Raw genomic sequence first — 23,795 nt, 5'->3', positions numbered from 1 at the left:
CTTCCTGAAAAGTGATACACATCACTGCTTGCTTACCTTGGAATCCCATATGTCATAAGAGAAAGTCATATAATAAATATTTATCGAGAAACATAATGCTATAAATTATTTAACATAGTATTGGGACATAGACATCCATTAAATAAATGTTACCTAAGATTATGCTTATTAGCAGTGATGGTGGTAGACAGAGTAGCAGGAGGAATGGCAACATAGGAGGTGGTAATTCAAGGACATTTGAATAGATCAATAGATAGTCAACATAAAGTCAGCAGAATTTGGATCATATTATCACAAGTATCAAATTACTAGATTTTAGGAAATTTTAACTGTTAATAAATGTTTTTAAACATTTTCACAAATGTTACATTAGAAATAATACCAGAAATAATTCCATTTTGACTTGTATTTAAACTAATTTTATCAAATACTTAGTTTTATGCAAAACACACACACGACATTTTTTGTATGGCACTCTTTTTTGGATCATCATGGTAAATGAATAGTATGTCCAGAATTTTGTAGTCACAAAATAAAACTATTTTTTCACAGAGCCAAAAATAAAAATTTACACTGACATTTTTATTCAGCAACACAGTATGGTGCAGTTTTATGTTTCCTCTTTTTCCTGTCAATGTATGATTTATTTCAAATTATACATATATCTCCTCATTAATAATCCTTAAAGTCTGCATAGAATGTACATTTTTATTCCCCCACACAGAGAAAAGTTTTAGTGTTAAACAGAAAGTCTATAGGAATTTTCTGAATGAACTCAGTACTGAATTTTAAATAGGCATATATTGCACAAGGAAAATTACAGCTGAAAGTGGAATATTTTTGTAGTTTACAACAAAAAAGCTAAATGGTTTAAACCTGCATCTCAAAGAAGCAATCCACCGGTCATCATTTCTATAAAACAAGATAGAAATCTATGTTGAACACTTTTTAAAAAGTAGTTAAAAGCTAATTACAGAGAATTAAATCAAATCATGTCTTTTTTTTAAAGTCCATTTTAGTAGCTGAGGTAATTTTCAGGAATCACTAAATTTTAAAAACCTATGGGAAGAAGCAAGATCAGGATAAAATCAGGGAAGAAAGTAATATCACACTGCATCAGTTCAGTTCAGTTCTGTTGCTCAGTCGTGTCCGACTCTTTGTGACCCCATGAATCGCAGCACGCCAGGCCTCCCTGTCCATCACCATCTCCCAGAGTTCACTCAGACTCGCGTCCATCGAGTCAGTGATGCCATCCAGCCATCTCATCCTCGGTCATCCCCTTCTTCTCCTGCCCCCAATCCCTCCCAGCATCAAAGTCTTTTCCAATGAGTCAACTCTTCGCATGAGGTGGCCAAAGTACTGGAGTTTCAGCTTTAGCATCATTCCTTCCAAAGAAATCCCAGGGCTGATCTCCTTCAGAATGGACTGGTTGGATCTCCTTGCAGTCCAAGGGACTCTCAAGAGTCTTTTCCAACACCACAGTTCAAAAGCATCAATTCTTCGGCGGTCAGCCTTCTTCACAGTCCAACTCTCATATCCATACATACAACTCCTATAAAGCCAAGTCCCATCTGCAATTACAATGCCAACTTCCCTTATCAAATGTGATTTTCCCTTAAATGTTGTGAGGAAATGTTGTAAAAAGTCACAAAAGCAGAGAATTTGTAACTAGATTCCCTAGTAATAATAATAACAACCCTAATAAAATGTTTTGATGCAATTCTTCAGGCAAACACTTGTGTCTGTGTGTTTGACAAAGGTGTGAAATTTAGATGTCTGCCATTAAGAGAAATGCAGCAACTATTTCCTCATTACAGTTAGAGCCATAACTCCGAGGTACTTGAGAGGTACAGAGATGAAAGAAGCAATCCATAGGGAGACCTTTATGATAAACTATCTTCAGTCTCAAAACTCCTTTTGTATTAATACCTACCTTTGCAAACTTATGTGGCTTTATCTGGTACATCTTTGTAGTACTTCTGTGGGTGTATATTAAGTCACTTCAGTAGTGTCCGACTCTGTGCGACCCTATGGACTGTATTCCACCAGGCTCCTCTGTCCACAGGATTCTCCAGGCAAGAATACTGGAGTGGGGTGCTGTTCCCTTCTCCAGGGGATCTTCCCGACCCAGGAATCGAACCAACTTCTCTTATGTCTCCTGGATTGGCAGGCAGGTTCTTTACCACTAGCATCACCTGGGAAGCCCATACTCTAGACTAAATACTATGGTCAATTATTTGAATTAAGTAAAGATAGAATAAAGATCAAGTTCTCCAGAAGCCCATAATTTTATAGATTAGTACACGGTTGTCAAATTGTTCATGACCTCTAGACTGAAAAGTATAAATGGCTTCTATCCAGGGTCTAGGCCAATTACAGAGCCAGTAGCTGGGGAGTTGTATAAAAACTGTCATTGTATGTAACTGCAATTATACATTTCATGATATTTTTAACATCAATTTTTATTTTTTATTTTATTTATTTGTTTTTTTTTTTTTTACTTTACTGTATTGGTTTTGTCATACATTGACATGAATCCATTAGCAACCCTGAACCCCCCTCCCACCATCCTCCCAAAATCATCTCTCTGGGTCATCCCAGTGCACCAGCCCCAAGCATCCTGTATCCCGTATCGAACCTAGACTAGCACTTCGTTTTTTACATGATAGTATACATGTTTCAATGCCATTCTCCCAAATCATCCCACCCTCTCCCAGTTCTAATGAGGTGGATGAAACTGGAGCCAATTATACAGAGTGAAGTAAGCCAGAAAGAAAAACACCAATACAGTATACTAACACATATGTATGGAATTTAGAAAGATGGTAATGATAACCCTGTAGGCAAAACAGCAAAAGAGACACAGATGTAAACAACATTGATTTTTAATTGAAGCATCAACTTGATTTGAATTCTGTTGGGAAGCACAGTGAAATTATTTTTCCTGAACACCTTGGTACTCAGTCAGTCTACAAAGGAAGCAGAAAGGATAAAGCTGATTTTTCCCTCCACCCCCACCCCCACCCCCAGAGACATCTGCTTACACATTAGAGGTTCTTAAATACTACTCTCTTCTATCTTTCTCTATTATAGATTATCTTCAGGGCATGTTAATTAAAGGAATGAAGGTTCATTACATTATCTCCAAATCTACACCATTCTTGTTTATTCTGATGAGAGCAATATGGAGAGAAGAGGTCTTGGGTTCATTGCACAGGGTTGCTTATATTCTGTACCATGGGGTTTTTCCCTCACAAATATTTACCCAAAATTGTGGTATTCATGTTAAATTCCTTTCAAAAAATTTTCTATTATGGTGAAGTTGGGGTTTCCAAGTTCACCTAATAGTGGGGACAATTGTCATACTATAAAGGCACTTTCAAACATAAAGATTTCTTTTACTGAATATATTAATGTATTTTTAGATAGACATTGACTTGCATACAAATTAAACTTTCCGATTCTAGTCTTCAGAGTGTTATGAAGACCACAAATATTCAATATCATTCCTTTAAAATTGCAGCTTTAAAAAAAAAAAAACTTAAGCATCCTGTTAGATTTTTTAAAGAAAATAGATTTTTCTTTATATCATTTTGTTAGCTGTAATATAGATATCTATATTAGTGAATTTTCAAATTATTCACTTAGTTATAAATATAACTTATTTTTTTGCTTATACTCTCCATCCATACAACAGCTGACACAGCAGGTACATTTATGCTTTCAAATTATTATTGCTTATATACTAATGCTCATTCCAGTGCATCTCAGAAAGGTCCTGTTTTCCTTATTCCTTTCAAATCTTTTAAATCCTTAAAATCTCTGCAAAGAACATTCTCTTAATGAATACATCTGTTTGCCATTAAGGGCACAAAATGCATCACTAATAGCTGACACTGGTACTATTTACTTCAAACTGCCAAGGGGTCTGAAGATCCATGAACTGTAAGGGAAGAAAGAGGGATGATGCTGACAAAACCACTAGGGGCCCCTAGTAGAGCTCTAGAAGGTCAAGTGTTGAGCTGTGGAGCTCTCTGCGTACTGATTCCATTTTAGGAACTAAAATAGTACTTCACTTTCTATACAGGGTCCTCATGTTTATGCAAATGAATTTGTACCATCTGCTTTGTTTACTCATAGACATATAAGAGGCTTTACTCTCTCACTCAGTAAACAGAGGGATAACAGAATGATGCTCAGTCAATTAGGCTGGTCAATAATAACCTCAAGTGTGCATTTAAATACTTTATGACACACACACACAGTTCAATCTGAATCATGTCATTATTGGATATATGAGAGATATTAATAAATGTTTTTTTTGGGGTCTCATTAGACTGTAATTTCCTGCTCAATGGCTCGAATGGCTTAAAAAAATATAAAATCAATATGCTTGGATAAGTGATGAAAGTAGACACTTGTGGCCTGGTGTTCCCAAGAAACATCATTCTGTGCCCAAAGAACTAGAAGAGGGAATAGGAATTGTGATGATTTTGGACAGCCAGGAACACCCTGGCATCATACACATACAAGGAGGCTGGTTCCTGGGAAGAATATTAAAAGGGCCTCCATTAGGCAGCAGAGTGAGGAGAGAGGGGCAATCATTGCCAAGGTAAGCAGTGATTTCAAAAGGACCAAAAGGTAAGGGTAGTCTATTGAATGAGAACGAAACACATACTGTCAAGAGCATGTAGGCAGAGAAAATGGCATGATTAGCAAAAAATAACAAGGTGACAAGTAGAAAAGACAATGATATTGGTCGCAAGACTGCCTGTTTGAAGACAAAAATTTAAAGTCCTGAGCAGTTGAATTGAGAATCGTGAGATCTACATGAAGTCCTTATAGTTACTGACTGAGCAGAAACTGTCAGTACATGGGGACAGCTGAAATGAAGAAGCTATGTTGCTTTCTCATGTAAATTAAATTTCTGATCATCCATTTATTCAATATACATTGTTTGAAAGCCTATGAATATGCCATTGAGATTTCAAAATTTTATATCAGCTATGATCATCATGATAAATGCAACTTTGCTCTCTAGAGCCCTACCTCCTCATCTTCAGTGTTGAACTTCTAACTATCTTTTCCTACCTTACAGCTGCAATGAGAGTGCAACCATCAAACCACAGGTTGAGATGAAGTTAAAGGTTCCACTATAATCATCTGAAATCCCCTTTCTCACTATGAGAAAATAATTCAGCATTAAATTACAGTATTAGAAGTAATCTCCCCCTTTTTTTAAATTTTTTTTTAACTTTACAATACTGTATTGGTTTTGCCATACATCAACATGAATCTGCCACGGGTGTACCCGTGTTCTCAATCCTGAACCCCACTCCCACCTCCCTCCCCATACCATCTCTCTGGGTCATCCCAGTACACCAGCCCCAAGCATCCTAACTATATGATTTTCAATGATACAAATAGGTCTGGAGTAGGAAATATGCTTAATGCACAAATAGATGACCAGTGACTAAATGGTACACATTTTCAGTGGGCTGAAGCAACTGCAATATACCTTTTAAAAATACTGTGAAATGAGAATGCAGTTTCACTTACATCGTTCTAACAAGCCTAAGGTTTTTTGGTTTTTTTTTACACCAAATGCAGCTATTTGTTAAAAAAAAAAAAAAAAAACCTAGTGGGAGATATGACAGGGCTACTACATGGTAAATTTAGATTTGTGAAGCTTTTCCTAATATGTGTACACAAAACAAAAATGGGCCTAGTGACTTGGCTCACTAAAATTCTCATGAACCATATTAACCAAAGTATAAAGGAAAGAGATCAATTACATTTTCCTCAAGTGAGGATAAAATTAAATTAAAATGAGATAAAGCAATAATCATTTTCAAAGGGACTAAATGAGTAAATAGTTACGTTTTAGTTAGGAAACAAAAATACTCTTGGGCATTTCCACAGGGAAAAAAATATAATGTATGAAATTGGCTATCCAGGTGATGAGGATTTTACCCGGGTCTCCTGCATTGCAGTCAGAATCTTTATCAATGGAGCTACACGGGAAGCCCCTTATTTTTTTAAGACACAGAGACAACTGGCTAAGGATGAGGATGGTTGAGAAAATAAACAACAGTTGACAAGCACAAGTAGCTCCTAACCATGTTCTGTGTGTCACACCATAGCGCACTAGGAAAGAAGGGGCTCAAAGAAACTTTGAGATGCTTTCTAATGCTGAGTTCCTATGATTCAATAAATAAATCTTCCTAAAATAATAATGGCATTTTTCTCAAGATGTATTATGGTATCTTGGTTAACAAAAGATGTGTACCCTGAGTGTATAACATGTAAAACTGACATAATGTAAGAATAAATACGTGCCAGAAAACATAAAAAAACTATTTGCTCACTAGACTTTTTCAGACAACTACATTCTGCAATTTTCTGTCCTTTCACAAACTTGCTAATATATTTTACAAGGTTATACAGATACACGTTATATAATTTTAAGAAATTACATTTTAAAACTTGAAGATTTTTGTCATTTTTTTGAGTAGAGCTATTTGTTTAGCAATCTGATGACAGAAGATAAGCTTTGTCAGAGACGACTGGATCAGTATACTGGGGCTTCACTACAGGACACTAAATTTATCGCAGATTTGACAGGGCTTAGAATCCAATAGTCTTCTCTAAGTATTATTCTCCAAAGAGAAATAAGAGATTGCAATAAATCTCTACAAGCTTCGATTGTTATTCTCAGTCTCTACTCTTTTAGAAGAATTTTTTTAAAACCTATACAAGTATAGAGTTTCTAGGAGTGTTTGATCTGTTAAATTCTCTGGGGGATATTTACTCCTTAGAGAAAGAAGAAACCCATCTTGCAAGTGCAGCCCATTTGTGATTTTTTCTTCCTCATTAACACAACATTACAGCCACTCTAGATATCTATCATCACATTTCCTAGTTTGTGTAAGTTACTGAATGAAAATGCAGTCATTGACCTGGTAGAAACACAATTAATTCATTCAGTAAACAACATGGAATTTTAATGGAAAATAAAATTGAACTATCTAAAGTCCAAGGCAGCAAGGAAATTGAAAATTTGTCTCCAGAATATGAGCTTTTCCTCATATACCATAACATTTTATGTTTTATTTGGCTTTTTCTCTAGCTACTTTAATGATAGTATGGGAAAAATTGCATTTTGTCTTGGCATATAAATTCTGCCGTATCAACACCAAATGCATATGTATACATATATAATAAGATTCAAAGAATATATACTGTAGTATCCCTCTTATGTGAATTTTCTCCCTTAACTTATTAAGAGTTCTAAAGCTATGATTATGCTTCCCCCTAAGCGTTGCTTCTGAAAACTTCTTCCTATTTCTTTGCTTATGATGTACTCAGTTCTATAAATCATTCCAGGACTTTTGTATTTAATTTACAGTATATGTTTCTTTTTCTCCAGCTTATGTGTCCTTTAACATGTGGAAATATACGTGCTTATATTGACTACTCACTTTTGGCCAAGAAGAACTATTCTTTCAAAAGATCTCTGCTTATATGACTCATTAGAAAAGAAGTTTTAAACAGAATACGAAAAGATTATTTGCAAAAAGAATACATTTATATGCTAAAACCACATTTGCACTTGGTCAAAAAAACTGTTATTTTAATAAGCAAACATGAAACCCTGTGATTTAGAAAAGTGGTTGGTGTGCTTAATTCATTTTCCAAATGTCTGTTTTGATGAATTATGGATGTGCATACTCACACATACACTACAGGGAAAAAAAACTCTATTACTAGCATCTTTGTACAAAAGACATACGCACACATTCACCACCAACAGACAAGCTCAGAAAAGTAAAACAGCCATAGGAGTCTATTCTGCCAGAGCAGAAAAAAACAGTGTAAAGGTCACAGTTTTTAGATGGGGGTCTGGTGGGCTGCCATCTATGGGATCGCAGAGAGTCGGACTTGACTGAAGCAACTTAGCAGCAGTAGCAGCAGCAGGGGAAGAATATTTTGTCTTGAAACATTTACAAGTTTGACCTTTCAGTGAAATATTTTCCACATAACCACACCATTGAAAGCTCAAAATGTAATTTTAACCATTTTCTAATTGTGAATTAATCCTTAATTTATAGTGTACTATCACATAAACAGTTACTTTTTAAAGGTCTGCAGTCCCATTTAATGTACTGAGAAAACTCTCCTTCCTGAATTTTTCAGCACTTATTTGCACAAACTGTTAATGAAATATTGTGGAAAGCAGTTAAACTAACAGGGAACATCAGCAACAACTTTTTGTTTTTCAGTTTATATATGATGCCAGATGTCCCATAATCAGTTCAGTTCAGTCACTCAGTCATGTTGGACTCTTTGCAACCCCATGGACTGCAGCATGCCAGGCCTTCCTGTCCATTGCCAAGTCCCGGAGCTTGCTCAAACTCATGTCCGTTGAATCCATGATGCTATCAAACCATCTCATCCTCTGTCATCCCCTTCTCCACCTGCCTTCAATCTTTCCCAGCATCATGGTCTTTGTCAATGAGTCAGCTCTTTCCATGAGGTGACCAAAGTATTGGAGCTTCAGCTTCAGCATCAGTCCTTCCAAAGAATATTCAGAACTGATTTCCTTTAGGATGGACTGGTGGATCTCCTTGCAGTTCAAGAGACTCTCAAGAGTCTTCTCCAACACCACGGTTCAAAAGCATCAATTCTTCAGTGCTCAGCTTTCTTTATAGTCCAACTCTCACATCCATACATGACTACTGGAAAAACCATAACTTTGATTAGATGGACCTTTGTTGGCAAAGTAATGTCTCTGCTTTTTAATATGCTATCTAGGTTGGTCATAGCTTTTCTTTCAAGGAGTAAGCATCTTTTAGCTTCATGGCTGCAGTCACCACCTACAGCGATTTTTGGAGCCCAAGAAAATAAATATGTCACAGTTTTCATCGTTTCCCTATATATTTGCCATGAAGTGATGGGACCAAATACCATAATCTTCGTTTTTTGAATGTTGAGTTTTAAGCCATCTTTTTCACTCTCCTCTTTCACTTTCGTCAAGAGGCTTTTTAGTTCCTCTTTGTTTTTCTGCTATAAGTGTGGCGTAATGCATTGGTTTATCTCTGTGTGTGTTCAGTCGTGTCTGACGGTCTATGGTCCCATGGACTCTAGCCCACCAGGCTCCTCTGACCATGGAATTTTCCAGGCAAGAATACTAGTGTGGGTTGCCATCTCCTTCTCCTGGGGATTTTCCCAACTCTGGGATCGAATGGTTCTTTTTGTCTCCTGCATTGGCAGGTAAATTCTTTACTGCTAAGGCCACCTGGGAAGATATAATGGGCTTACCTCTGTATTTTGTCAATACCTCTGAGTCCACAGCAAGCTAACTTTTAGTACTAGACCAAGAATAAAACCAGCAACAAAAATAGAATTAGATATTTTTATTAAAACACTGCCACTTTTCTTGGGAACATTATTTTAAGTTCTAGACTAAATTGCAATGACCAGTAGAAGAAATTTGTTTCTTCTGCTATTTGGCAAAGGAGAAAAAAGCAGAATGGAACTTGATCCTAACCTAGAAGTTGATTGATTTGCTTATTTGCTTTTTACCTGTATGGCATGCTGACAATTGCCTTTTACTGACAGCTGAGAAAAGGTTAAACTTTTAACATTTGACACAGAAGCCATTTACTCAAATATTAGCATTTGGCCACACTTCCAAATAAGGTCTTAGATAACTGTATTAACTTTTCAAAAACAACTTTTTGGCTCTACCCTTTGGCTATCTTTTGTAGCTCAACACAGTTCCTCTTTTTGTAGCTCAACACAGTTCCTCTTCCCTTCTAGAGCTATGTGCCATGTGCAATGTAGGAACTAAAAATGTTTCAATGTCCTTAGTTTATTTCATTTAGTTTTTTGTAAGGCATTTGTGTCTATGACTTTACAAACAGTGTGAGGGAGAATTGGTGCTTCTTTGCATTTCTTCACCCACTCCCAGCCCCTGCCCCTACCCTCCTCTCAGGCAGGGAACCTGGATATTTTCTCAAATAACAATACATCAATAAATATAAATGAACCATGAAGTACTGTCAATAGACAAAAATGCATGTAGTTAAAGTGCATATTTATCTTTTCCAATCTCATCTCCCAGTTTTAGTTTTCATGAATTCTGTCTTATAACTAAATTGAATTTCTTAGCATTATATTATGAGTTCTGTCCTTTCTCCCTTTCACTCTTTCCTTTTCCTGTCTGTATGAAAAAAATCCAGGCTGGGGATGCTGCTTTCCTTGGCTTCCCTGGTCATGCATACACATGACTGGTTTCCATGACCTCTTACCCTCATTGGCTTGAACTGGCATGTCTCCTATGCTCTGTGCCATTGCACCTTGTAATGGAAAATTTTTCCTATATATGTTTTTCTCTCCTTTAGAGACTCTAATCTCCTAAGGGCCTGGTCAACATATTTTTATTCTTTGACTGCTTTGAACTTTAGTTCTCTGTAAGAGAAAGAACTCTGTTAATGATAATTTGAGCTACTTCATGCTTGTTGTTTCGTTGCTAAGTTGTGTCTGACTCTTCTGAGACCATGGAATGTAGCCTGCCAGGTTCCTATGTCCATGAGATTTCTCAGGCAAGAATACTGGAGTGGGTTGCCATTTCCTTCTCCAGGGGAATCTTCTTGACCCAGGGATCAAACCTGTGTATCCTGCATCTCCTGCCTAGCCGGTGGGTTCTTTGCTACTGAGCTACCTGTGAAGCTGTCTTTACTATGAGAAAAAGTAAATTGATAAAAGGAGATAAAATAAAAATTATAACATGAAGATGGATAAATATAAAAATCCATATAATTCTCTTTGGAATCAATATGATTTTAAAAATGTGAAATGTCATTGAGTATCCTCAGATTATGCAGCAAATTAAAAAAAATCACATTTCTGCAGTGGAGTAAACTCTAAAGCATAGAGTTTAAGTATCTGCTTTGTCATCAAGATGCCTGAGTTCAAACTCTGGCTTGGGGGCATAGTATGTCTATGAACTTTTGGTGAGTTTTTAAAGTCTATGGTCTGTGGAGGGTTCTGTAAAATGGGGATCATAATATTACCTTACAACATAAGGTTTTTGAGGGGATTATAATGAAAAAAATAGTGTCTAGCAAATAGAAAATACCCAATAAGTTTTAACTTTTAGAATGTTTATTGGATTTTAACCCCCCCCAAAAAAAAATTCATGTAATAAAATTACCTTTCATGAGTAAATATATGTAAAGTTTGTTCCACTAGTGTGAGAGTATTGCAATTTTCTTTAAAGTGCATGTTTTTCTTATCCACACTACTACCTGGAGTTGCACCTACCCTGAAGAGACACTTATCATGTCTTCCCACATTTCATTTCTTAGAATAAGTCACACGGTCATGCCTCTCAAAGAGGCAGACAGTACGATTTTATTACATGCATGAAGGGTAAGACCAGAAATACTAGGGAATAGTACTTTTGACTATCATATCATGAAAAATATCAAAGCACTGAAGTATTTTCCAATTCACTATTTTATCATAGAGACAGACATTCTTTACATCCTCTCATTCATGAAGAGAAACCATTTACTGAGATAAAAATAACTCAAATCCAAAGGTAATCTTTGCTCAACTATCTGAATATTAAAAAAAAAAAAGGTGTTCATCATTAACCAGGGCAATTTACTTTTGCACATGTAGCCAAAGTCAGTTTATTTTCCATAGCTCCCAGATTCCTTGGCATACAATGCAGTAGGCCTCTTTGTATGGGACGTTTGTATGTGGATATATGTCAGATTTTAGTTGTGAAAAAGGAGAGACAAAGAAGAGCAAGGTCTTATGCTGCCATGATGCTCCCATCACTCTGAGTAAGGTGGAGTGACATTTTATAAGAAGGGGCATAAACAGGAGTTTGGGCTAACCAAATACTGGATTGGCCAAAAACTTCATTTAGGTTTTTCCTTAAACTGGTACAGAAAAACCTAGACAAACTGGCCAATCCAATACAAGGACATCATTTCTAAAACTTCCTTTCATATTTTATTTTGATGAAGAGTCTAAGCATATATAGTTTAAAATAATTTTCCATATTTTTTTTCATGAAATGATTATTCATGTTATCCTCACATTTTTCATTTTATATATCAGAATATCCCTTCATTTTTTTTTCAAATTATTACTTTGCTTTTACCTCCATATCTCCTAAGTTACATACACACACACATAGCGACAACTTTCAAACTTATTTCACTTTAGGCAGTATTACTTCAACTAGAGACAGATGAGGATTGATCGCTCTTTCTATCTTGAATCAGTAAGCCTACATATGCAAAGCGAGGCACATAGAACTGAAGTACACACAAGCATCACAAACATAAAATTCCCATCATCCCATTTTACCAATAAACTTATACCATGATTTCGATTAGTTTGAAATTTAATGTTTGTATCATTGGCAACACATGTAACAATCTCGTTTCCTTCATCGCATTTTACTTCTTAAATTAAAAAATGATCTTTAAAATGTTTCCTTATATCCTGTAGAATGAACAGTAACCAAACTCCAAATTTTCAATTTTTTATATATTCTCTCAGGATATTAAGACATATCACATGCACTATCAATTTTATCTTTTTGAGAATTCTCCCCGAGAACTTCTGACCTGATCAAATGCAAGCTGGTTGCTGTAGCAGGTGGTTCTCAGATGTGATCTTTTGATTTCTGTCAGTGGCATCCTGGAAGTCGTTTTTATTCTTTCCTGAATTGTGCACCATTTATTTATCCAGAGGCTCCTTTATTTATGGCTTCCATGGATAGTATTCTCCAATATCTTCCTAAGGAAAGCATGTAAATGACATTTTTTTAGAGCATTGAGCTGTGAAGATGCTATTTATTGTTCTGCTTTTGAACAATGGTTTGGCTGAATATAAAATTCTAGGTTTGAAGCAACTTTCTTTCAGAATTTTGAAAGTACGGCTTCAAACTCTTTTACCTTGTAATATTGCTGTTGAGAAGTCCAAAGCTATTCTAATGTGTTTTTTGAGGTTTAACTTTGTTTTCAAATGCTTATTTTGGTTTTGTTACTAATTCATTGTTTTTGGTTTGGTGGGCAACTCTCCTGTTCCTTTACCTGCTGAGTATTCCTCTGTCTCTTCATCTTGGTTATATTGCTGCGTTTGGGGTGGCCTCTTTATATTCTGGTAATTTGTGGAGTTCTCTTTATTATGGACCTTCCTCACTTTGGGTGGGGTTCTGTCAGTGGCTTGTCAAGGTTTCCTGGTTAGGGAGGCTTGTGTTGGAGTTTTGGTGGGTGGAGCTGGGTTTCTTCTCTCTGGAGTGCAGTGGAGTGACCCGTAATGGGTTATGAGACATCAAAGGTTTTGGGATAATTTTGAGCTGCCTGTATATTGAAGCTCAGGGAGTGTTCCTGTGTTGTTTTGGAACTTGTTGGCCCTTGGGTGGAGCTTGGTTTCGGTGTAGGTATGAAGGCATTTGATGAGCTCCTATTGCTTAATGTTCCCTGAATTCAAGAGATCTCTAATGTTTTCAGGCTTTGGATTTAAGCCTCCTGCTTCTGGTTTTCAGTTTTATTTTACAGTAGCCTCTAGACTTCTCCATCTATACAGCACCGATGATAAAACATCTAGGTTAAAGATGAAAAGTTTCTCCACATTGAGGGACACTCAGAGGGGTTCACTGTTTAGTCACCTGGCCACAGCTAAGAAGCTGACCCCAACACCCATCTGGTTACCATCACTCAGGAAATCTGTCATCAACATGCAGGGTTATAACAGTCCCAAAAAAGGCAGTTTGAAGTTCCTTCTCCAAAACATAAGTCCTCCTGGGCCCAAATCACTCCAACAATGAAGACACTGGTGTGAGAATAGCTAGAAGTCCCCAGCCGCCTCTTCAGCTGCTGGCTCTCATTCTCCATACCTCATTCAGTTTCTTCAGAAGCCGTGGCCTCCTCCCTCTTCCCCCGCATTAATTCATTGTTTTTTCTGGACATATGGGTTCTATCAGACTATAAATTCTATGAGTTTGCAATTAAAGAATTATTTCACTAATGGTTTGCATATGTCCTCTTTTCCTAGAACACCTATCACTGGAATATTAGTCCTCTTGAAATGAATTTCTAATCATCTAAATTATGTTCTACAATCTTATATATCTTTCTCCTCCAATATTTTGTTTCTGTTATCTAGTTTTTCATTCCCTTTGACCTTTTGGACTTAAATCATTTCAAAAATAATTTGAAATACTGAATAGTGGGAATCCAGAAGGAACTACAGGTAGATATACTGTTTCAATCCTCTGTCTTTACACAGAACTTGCCAACAAAGATTTCAAAACGTTGAGCATTATAGTAAATACCTATTTTCTTTTGATAAAACTCACTTTTTAAGCCCCTGTTTACTTTTTTATTGTTATGGTAAGAATACAACCTATCTACTCTCTTTGGATGTTTAAGTATACAAAACAGTATCATTATTTGTAGGCACAGTGTTGCACAGCAGACCTATAGAATGTTTCATCTTGTGTAACTGAAACACTATACACACTGAATAGAAACTTCCCATTCCTTTTCCCCTGTTCCTGGTAACTGTCATTCTATTCTGTGATTTCTATAAGACTGGCTATTTGAGATACTTCATAGAAGCAAAATCATGCAGTATTTGTCCTTATGTGATTGGGTTATTTTTTGAATGGTTTTAGTTTTTATAATGAAGTCTAAGTCCTTGGCAATGTCTACAATTATTCACATCTGTTTATAGCATGTAAAAGTCTTTTAAGTGTTTGAGAATAGCTAAGAGGTCCACTGAAAGTTATACCTTTTAGACGACCTAATCTTAACATCATTTCTGTTGACTATTTATTACATGTTATCACTCTCAGGGCCTTCATTCTCTTCTAGACAATTTTCTGACTGGCAGCATTTCACTCACTATTTGCTGGCAGGGATGAAAATCAATATCTTATATACAGTCTGACATACGTCATATGAAAAACACATTAAAATACTGAACTACTTTTGTAACAAATTTTTTTTAATCACATAGATCTCCATTGTCTAAATGTTAGTTGCTTGGATCCTGATTTTTATGCAATATATTTTTTGCAGTTTTGTAATGTCTAATACTTCTTTCATGTGGTCATTACTCAAATTATTTTTAGCCCTAAACAATATCAGATGGGTATGGTAATTCAAAAATTGGATAAGCATGCTTTCAAAATCCAACATAAATATGAATAAAGCAGTGGACCAATAATAGTGCTAGTTCTTAAAATGAGTGTATAATTATATGCTTTGAAAAATGAGACCTCCTTTCTCTTATTCAACTGAAAAACTGTAATGACAGCCTTGCCTCGAGCAAGGCAGTGTATGTGGCAAGAGAGCCCCAACCTGGGATAGATGAGCCCGAGGTACAGCTGTGAGAAACAGAACCACTCCTGGGGCCTCAAGGCCCATTTGAGCCAATGCTACAGGCTGATCTTTAATCTGAGCTGCAACATCACAAGTAGTGACAGGTACTTTAGATCAAGAAATGTCACTAAGCAATAAACTTCTCATGTGCTTACGTGAGTGGAATGGACATTAAACCTATGGAGGCCAAAATAGCTCACAAATATCCTGTCATACTTCATCAGAATTGTGTAGTGGTGGAGACTTCTCTTAGCATGGAGACAGAACAGCAGAACAGAAATCAGGGATGATGTGTCATTCAAAATTCTAGAACAATGTATACCAACACTGTGTTGAAGAAATGAGACTAGATTTGTGCATATGACCATTGTTATCAAGTAAAGAGAGGGATATACCATGGGAAATGTAAAGTCTGGGAAGTGAGATGACTGGAAGCTTCTATATGGGATGAAAGCCAAGAGGAAGAGACACGAAGGTACCAGGTGAAGAAGGATAAGAAACAAGAGTAGCCAGAGCCATCTATCTCTTAGAAACAGCTCTGTGTACCTGATACTCTTACAGTGTCCCTGCTGCACTCTCAGATGCACTACAGTCCAACCTGCAGCTCTCAGGGTCCAGTATTTATCAGTAATTATTGCCAAATCACAACAGTCATAACAACCACACAGCCCTCTTATTAGGAAATAATATACTCTTGATAGTAATACTTCTGTATATAAATCAAAAAAGAAATAATATTTAAAACCAAGTTCTGAAAAAAATTTAAACGTTCAAAGTAGCGGGTTTTTGATAATTGGTTAGTTTCTTTTGGCTATATCAAGATATACTGGCAGCAAATAGAAGGTAAAAACTATTAAGTGTAAGAGAAGGCTAGTGGATTTCTCATATATAGTGGCAAATATAGCCATTATTTCATAGTAACTATAAATGGAAAGTAATCTTTAAAAATGTTTAAAAATAAATAAAGACCATTGGGAAAAAAGAGATTGTGCACACTATTGTTCATGGTTACATATGAAGATTTTCCAACAAAACAAGAACACTCATTTATTTACAACACATACAAACTAAGTTGTTGTTTGTTTGTTTGTTTGTTTTTTTTCCGTTGTTGCATTTAGAAAATAAGTATTCAACATATAAGGGCTTATGATACTATAGACTAAAAATTAATAGTTCAATATAAGAATGTGGGTGAGATAAAAGATCTATATTACATGTATGAGTGAGTTGTCTATTATTATAAGTAAATTATTTTATTGTGAAAGGAAGGTTTCTAATTTACTGGAGCAAGGTCACATTTAGGGTGACCCTAGAAAGCCAATGGAGTATGAAAGTTCTCCCAAAGAGCACATGTTTGGGCATCATAAGGAGAAATGACCCAAGAAAAGTGTGTTCAGAGACTTATGAGAAGTGGAAAACAGTTTAGCAAATTGGTCATGTCATTTAGACTCTCCACTGTTTGACTGCATTACAGCTTGGCACAGTGAATTGCCAAATGGAGCAGCCATGGTGTCAGAGATGAAGGCTACTCATAAACCCAACTACATGAGCCCAATTCCAGTTTGATGGAATCTCTTTCACCAATGAGAGTTTAGCTATGGCAACAGCTGAATGTCTGTCTAGTCAACAATACACATCAATGCTGAGCCACCAATGAAGAACCATTCCCTGGAAGATTGTGTTGTGTGTGCGTGCGTGTGTGTGTGCACGAGCATGCATGCATGGGTACACACTCAGCTGTGTCCAACTCTTTTGAGAACCCATGGACTAGCCCTCCAGCCTCCTCTGTCTGTGGAATTTTTCAGGCAAGAATACTGGAAGAGGTTGCTGTTTCCTACCCTAAACTTAGAAGATTGCTGCTGCTAAGGTGCTTCAGTCATGTCCGATTCTGTGCGACCCCAGAGACGGCAGCCCACCAGGCTCCCCCATCCCTGGGATTCTCCAGGCAAGAACACTGGAGTGGGTTGCCATTTCCTTCTCCAGTGCATGACAGTGACAAGTGAAAGTGAAGTTGCTCAGTTGTGTCCGACTTCTAGTGACCCCATGGACTGCAGCCTACCAGGCTCCTCTGTCCATGGGATTTGCTACCAGCTACTTATTGTCAAATAATCTCATCAGACTCCTTCCATCCCATAAAGGTGTTTCATTAATCCTGACTAGAGCTAACATATACTACAGGAATTAGCTTGCCTTTCATGTCTTGAGGATGTCACCCAAAACCTCCCTCTATGAACTCTCATAGTATCTGATTCACCAACGTGAAATCCCACATAACATCATTTCAAAACAAAGGAGCCTTTATAGCAAAGAAGGTGTGATCAAAGCCATGAATTCACTGGTCCTTTCACATACTGATTCAACTAGTAGGTGCTAGCCTGTTAGAGAAGTGAGATAGCCTCATAAAGATACAGCTGAAACATCAGCTTGACAATGACACCATCAAGAATAAGGAAGCAATCTTGATTGTGTTTATAGACTATAAGCAAACAGCCATTAGATGATAGTTTGGACTCAATAGGTAGAGTTCATAGGTGAAAGGACCAAGGAGTGGAAGTGGTAGTGGCACGGCTTACCATCACTTCCAGTGAATTTGTATGTTTTTCGCTTGGCCAGAAAATTCTGATTCCCATGAAAGAAAACTTTTACTAGATGAAGAGTAAGATTTCCCTTAAAGTTAAGAATATTGCCTCATCACTAACTTTGAGTCAGTAGATGAGCAGGTAAGAAAAAGAAAGTCACCACTAATATCAAAGAAGTTATCACACCTGCCAAGGGTAATTAGCCTTGATAATCAAGAAAAGATAGGACTACTGTCAAAAAATGGGATTGGAGGAAACATGTCAATGTAATCCACCAAGGCATCTTTTTTCACTCCCATGTCTAACTTAACTGTAAATTGACAAGTATAGCAATGTGATATAAGTGTATGGTGATCAAGGTCTCCCACACTTCAGAGATAAGAAACTGGGTCACTCCATCAGGCAAGCCCCTTAGACAAGAAGTGCTAGCCAAGAATTGTGGCAGAGAGGAGTTGAGAATGATTAAGTTAGGAAGGAGAAGATAATAGAGCCTTATTATCTATTATCTAGAAAGTGAAAGTGAAGTCGCTCAGTTGTGTCCGACTCTTAGCAACCCCATGGACTGCAGCCTGCCAGGCTCCTCCGTCCACGGGATTTTCCAGGCAAGAGTACTGGAGTGGGTTGCCATTGAAGATAACAGATAATAGGAAGTAATTAAGAGCAGGATCTTGAGTTCTACTACTAACCTAACATTTGTAAATTTTTTAGAGAACAGTGATAAATCAGCATTTAGTACTATAATGGATACAATTAACTTAATGGGAGATTCAAGTTCAAAGAGTGCACTGTGATAAATACAGTTAGTATTTCCACCTATGTCTCTGGTCTCTGTTGTGTACCATCCCCCAGTTAGCATGAATCTTGGTTCCCATCAGTTCATAACTGCCCTTTACTTTGTAGAATTGCTTTCCATTGACAGTAGACATGTCTAGACAGAGGTATCCCATTGCTGCCCAGTCTTCACCACCATACTCAATTGTTAGGTAGGTAAAACAGAGAAAAGGAGTCCAAAATGGTGGTGGCTATAAGACAAGGAAGGAAAAAGCCCCAAAAATGGAACAAAAGAAGGTCCGAGGACCTGAGTGGGGACCTCAGGTAAAACAAACAACACTCCTGGCTGGCCCAATTTACGTAGGACAGGCCTAGGGAGAGATAAGCATATAAATAGAGGAGCCAAAGCTAGATCTCTCTCTCTCTCTCTCCCTCCCCCCACCCCCACATGCTGGGGCGCTCTTCTCCTCGTGTCTTTGGATCGACGGGCCCTCGCACCTCGAAGATGGATTTTCCTGCTATCTTCTAAATAAAAAAGAGCTGTAACACTGAGCTGTAACACTGATTTGTCTAAGAAGCTATAACATGGTCCATTGGAGACCTGAGAGCTATAACACGGTCTATCCAAGACCTGAGAGCTGTGACACGCTGAGGGGGCTATAATGTCCGTCACTCCAAATCTTTGTTGTGACGAGACAAAGAACCGAGGAACATACACTCACGTGACACAATGAAGCAGACTGTTCACTGATGATGATCAACTGATACATTACATTGCTCACCAGCCTTTAGAGAAAGACTACTCTGACATGTGATTTAAGTTTCAGACTCTCCTGTGGATGAGGCCAAGGAAGGCCTGACTATCTCAGATGACAATCTAGATTAGCTTTTCACCTTGCCTATTCTGTTTCTCTCACTTTCCAGTAGGTTTTCCTGGAAAGTACTCTTTAAATGAATCAAATATGTCTGCATATTTGTTTCAATCACTGCTTCTTGAAAACACAACCGGAAACTACCTATGACCAAGCAATACCATTTCTTGAATACATTCAACCAAAGAAATGGATACATTTAACATCGTATAACATGTACAGACGTGTTCATAACAATTTCACTCATAATATCCCCAAACTAGAAATAAACCAAGTGTCTATCAATAGTTAGTGGAGATTATATATATATATACTCTTCTGTTTTCATTATATTAACTTATATTTGAATACAGTATATGGCAGGTTGTATTTTCCAAAGGAGGCTGCAAAATACCTGCTGTTCCATGGACATGCTGTGTAGCACAGGGAATGCTGCTCATTATTGTGTAACAACCTAGATGAAAGGGGACCTTGAAGGGGGAGGATCAGTGCATATGTATGGTTAAGCTGCTTTGCTGTGCACCTGAAACTAATAGCATTGTGTGTCAACTAAACTCCAGTATAAAATAAACAGTTGAAAACAAACAAACAGACAAACCTCTGGTTCCACTTGTTAGTCACTCAACTGTGTCAGACTCTTTGCGACCTCATGGACTGTAGCCCATCAGGCTCCTCTGTCCATGGAATTTCCCAGGCAAGCATACTGGAGTGGGTAGACATTCTCTTCTCCAGGGCGTCTTGGACTGATCCAGGGATTGAACCTGTGCCTCTTGCATTACAGGTGGATTGCTTACTGTCTGAGCCACAAAGGAAGCCCTCTCCCAGTGCATTTGACCTTCTTGAAATGTGACCTTAGCACTCCTCTCATGTAGTTTTTTTTTTTTTTCTATATTTATTTACCTTAAACTTATTTGCTGTTTTTCTTGTTGCTACTGTCTTTAGAAGTAAGATTAAGGAGGAACTGATGCATGTGACTTCTGAGGCTAGATCATAAAGATGCCAAGATTTCACTTTAATTTATCTGGACACTCACTCTTGGAACTAAACTATCCTACTGTATAAAATCCCAAATAGACTACACAGGGAGATGACATAAATGTTCCAGCCAATTTCCCAGTGGGAGTCCTAGCTCACAAGCAGCATCAAATGCTAGACATGTGTGAAGAAGCTTCCAATGGCTCCAGTCCCAGCCATTGAATCATTCCTGGCTTTCAGATAATCCCAGCTGAGACCCTAGACCCCTGAGGAGTAGAAATAAACTGTCCTTACCATGACAAGTCCATGTTCCTGTCCCACAGAGACTGAGAATAATAAAATTATTGCTTTATGCAACTGAATTTTTTTTCTACACAGCACTAATAAATAGAACAGTAGTATAATTATATGGTAGTGAAAATCTACAGTGAAAAAAAGTAGCATGGAGTGGTCTTACTTTGAGTGAAAAATACATAGAATGCTAAGTCAAAAAAATACAGATTATGCACACTGTGAGATCCCATTGCAAATATTAAGAACAGGTAAAAGTAATCTATGCTATTATAACTCAGAGTAGTAGTTACCTTTGGGGAAAGAGGGAAAGTAAGGTGGTGGTGTGAGCGGCTTGAGGGACTGCTGCTAGAATGATAAAATTCTACTTCCTGACTGGAGCAGTGATTACACAGGCATGTTCACTGTGAGACAGTGTATCAAGCTGTTCAATAAATACTCTTTTTTAAATTTCTGCATGAATTATACAGATTAAAATAAATTTTATCTTAGTGAATGTAGAAAGTAAACTTTAATTTTTGATATTTTAGATTTTCAGAGAAGGCAATGGCAACCCACTCCAGTACTCTTGCCGGGAAAATCCCATGGACGGAGGAGCCTGGTGGGCCGCAGTCCATGGGGTCGATAAGAGGCAGATACGACTGAGTGACTTCACTTTCACTTTTCACTTTCATGCATTGGAGAAGGAAATGGCAACCCACTCCAGTGTTCTTGCCTGGAGAATCCCAGGGATGGGGGAGCCTAGTAGGCTGCCGTCTCTGGGGTCGCACAGACTCGGACACGACTGAAGCGAATTAGCAGCAACAGCAGCAGTGTGTTATACCATTTGCTCGGGGAATTTGAATTTCTCATATTACTTTTTCCAAAATAAGTAAATGACAAATGCACTTTTGTCTGATAATAAAGTGATACATTTCTTTCATAAGTAGAAGCACCAAGCTATTATTTGTAAATGTATCTTTAATATTTATCATTTTAAAAAGTTTCAGCACTCTAGAGCTAAACTATAAAACAGTTGTATAAAATATATTATTTAAAATATATGTATTATGTTTATGCATTTATGTCATGAATTAATTTTTAATTATTTTAGATAATTAACTTTTCTATCAAAAAATAAGTGGTGATTAGCAGCTCTGTGGGAGGTCCAAGAGCAAAAGAGTAAAACTATAGAATATATATATATATATATCTCACTGCAGATGGTGACTGAAGCCATGAAATTAAAAGACATTTACTCCTTGGAAGAAAAGTTATGACCAACCTAGATAGCATATTCAAAAGCAGAGACATTACTTTGCCAACAAATGTCCATCTAGTCAAGGCTATGGTTTTTTCCAGTAGTCATGTATGGATGTGAGAGTTGGACTGTGAAGAAAGCTGAGCACCAAAGAATTGATGCTTTTGAACTGTGGTGTTGGAGAAGACTCTTGAGAGTCCCTTGGACTGCAAGGAGATCCAACCAGTCCATTCTGAAGGAGATCAGCCGTGGGATTTCTTTGGAAGGACTGATGCTAAAGCTGAAACTCCAGTACTTTGGCCACCTCATGCTAAGGGTTGACTCATTGGAAAAGACTCTGATGCTGGGAGGGATTGGAGGCAGGAGGAGAAGGGGACGACAGAGGATGAGATGGCTGGATGGTATCACTGACTCGATGAACGTGAGTTTGAGTGAACTCTGGGAGCTGGTGATGGACAGGGAGGCCTGGCGTGCTGCGATTCATGGGGTCACAAAGAGTCGGACATGACTGAGCAACTGAACTGAGCTGAACTGATAGCTTATATCAAGAAAAAATGATCAATGAATCATTTCTTATATCTGCAAAATCCATGACAGTTTTCCGTTGAATGTAAAAGGAAATGCTAAGTAAGAAAAATTATGTGCGGTTTTCCATGTCCTAGAAATAATTATCTCTAATACTATGTATTCTTTCCATTTGACAAGAATAGTCTCAGGCCAATATTCATGCCCCTCTTTGAAAGAAAGAGCTCTTCCAAGTAATTATTTCAGTACTATTCCTGTTTGTGGCTATCTCCCAATTTTAATTAAAGCAGTTCATTTTTGATCAGATCAACTGAGTGTGAATTTGAATAGCCAGATTTAACAAAGCTTAGGATCATGGTGCACCAAAATGAATAAATAATGGACTTAGAATCTGTTGAACTGAAATTCCAGAACTTTTTTCAAATTAAGACTACTAAAGGCAGAAGTTATACCCTTCTGAAAACAGATAAATTTCAAGATAAATTATTTCCCACATGTAACACAGTTGGTTAAATACAAATACATTGTTTTATTCAAATAAACAGAGCATGTTTGTTATAAAATCCAATGTTCAACCTTATTTTATAAAATGTTCTTAGATGACAATGTAAAAATATTCATGAGGCAGATCAAAGAATTATTTAATGGAAATTATGCCAGTCTATCACAAGCATAGATTGAAAGTGAAAGTGTTAGTTGCTCAGCTGCACCTGACTCTTTGCTACCATGTGGACTGTAGCCTGCCAGGCTCCTCTGTCCATGGAATTTTCCAGGTGAAAATACTGAAGTGGGTTGCCATCCCATACTCCAAGAGATATTCCTGACCAGGGATTGAAACCAGGTCATCTCTATTGCAAGCAGATTCTTCATCGTCTGGGCCACCAAGGAAGCCCAAATACAGATTCCTGAACATTAAAAATTACCAATCTTATTATAAAATAAATTTCTGGATCTTGAAGCTCACCAGTGAATGATATGGAGTGAAGTTAAATCTCCTAGAATGCTGATTCATAGTCATGTATTTCATTAGAATTAATCTGTCCTTTGCCACAATTGTGCTGTGCTTAGTCGCTCAGTCGTGTCTGACTCTTTGCAACACCATGGACTGCAGCCCCCTGGCTCCTCT

Source organism: Ovis aries, chromosome 21, assembly GCF_016772045.2.
Source record: "Ovis aries strain OAR_USU_Benz2616 breed Rambouillet chromosome 21, ARS-UI_Ramb_v3.0, whole genome shotgun sequence".
Classification (NCBI taxonomy): Eukaryota; Metazoa; Chordata; class Mammalia; order Artiodactyla; family Bovidae; genus Ovis; species Ovis aries.
The sequence above is the reverse complement of the archived record's forward strand: the minus strand, read 5'-3'. Positions refer to the sequence as shown.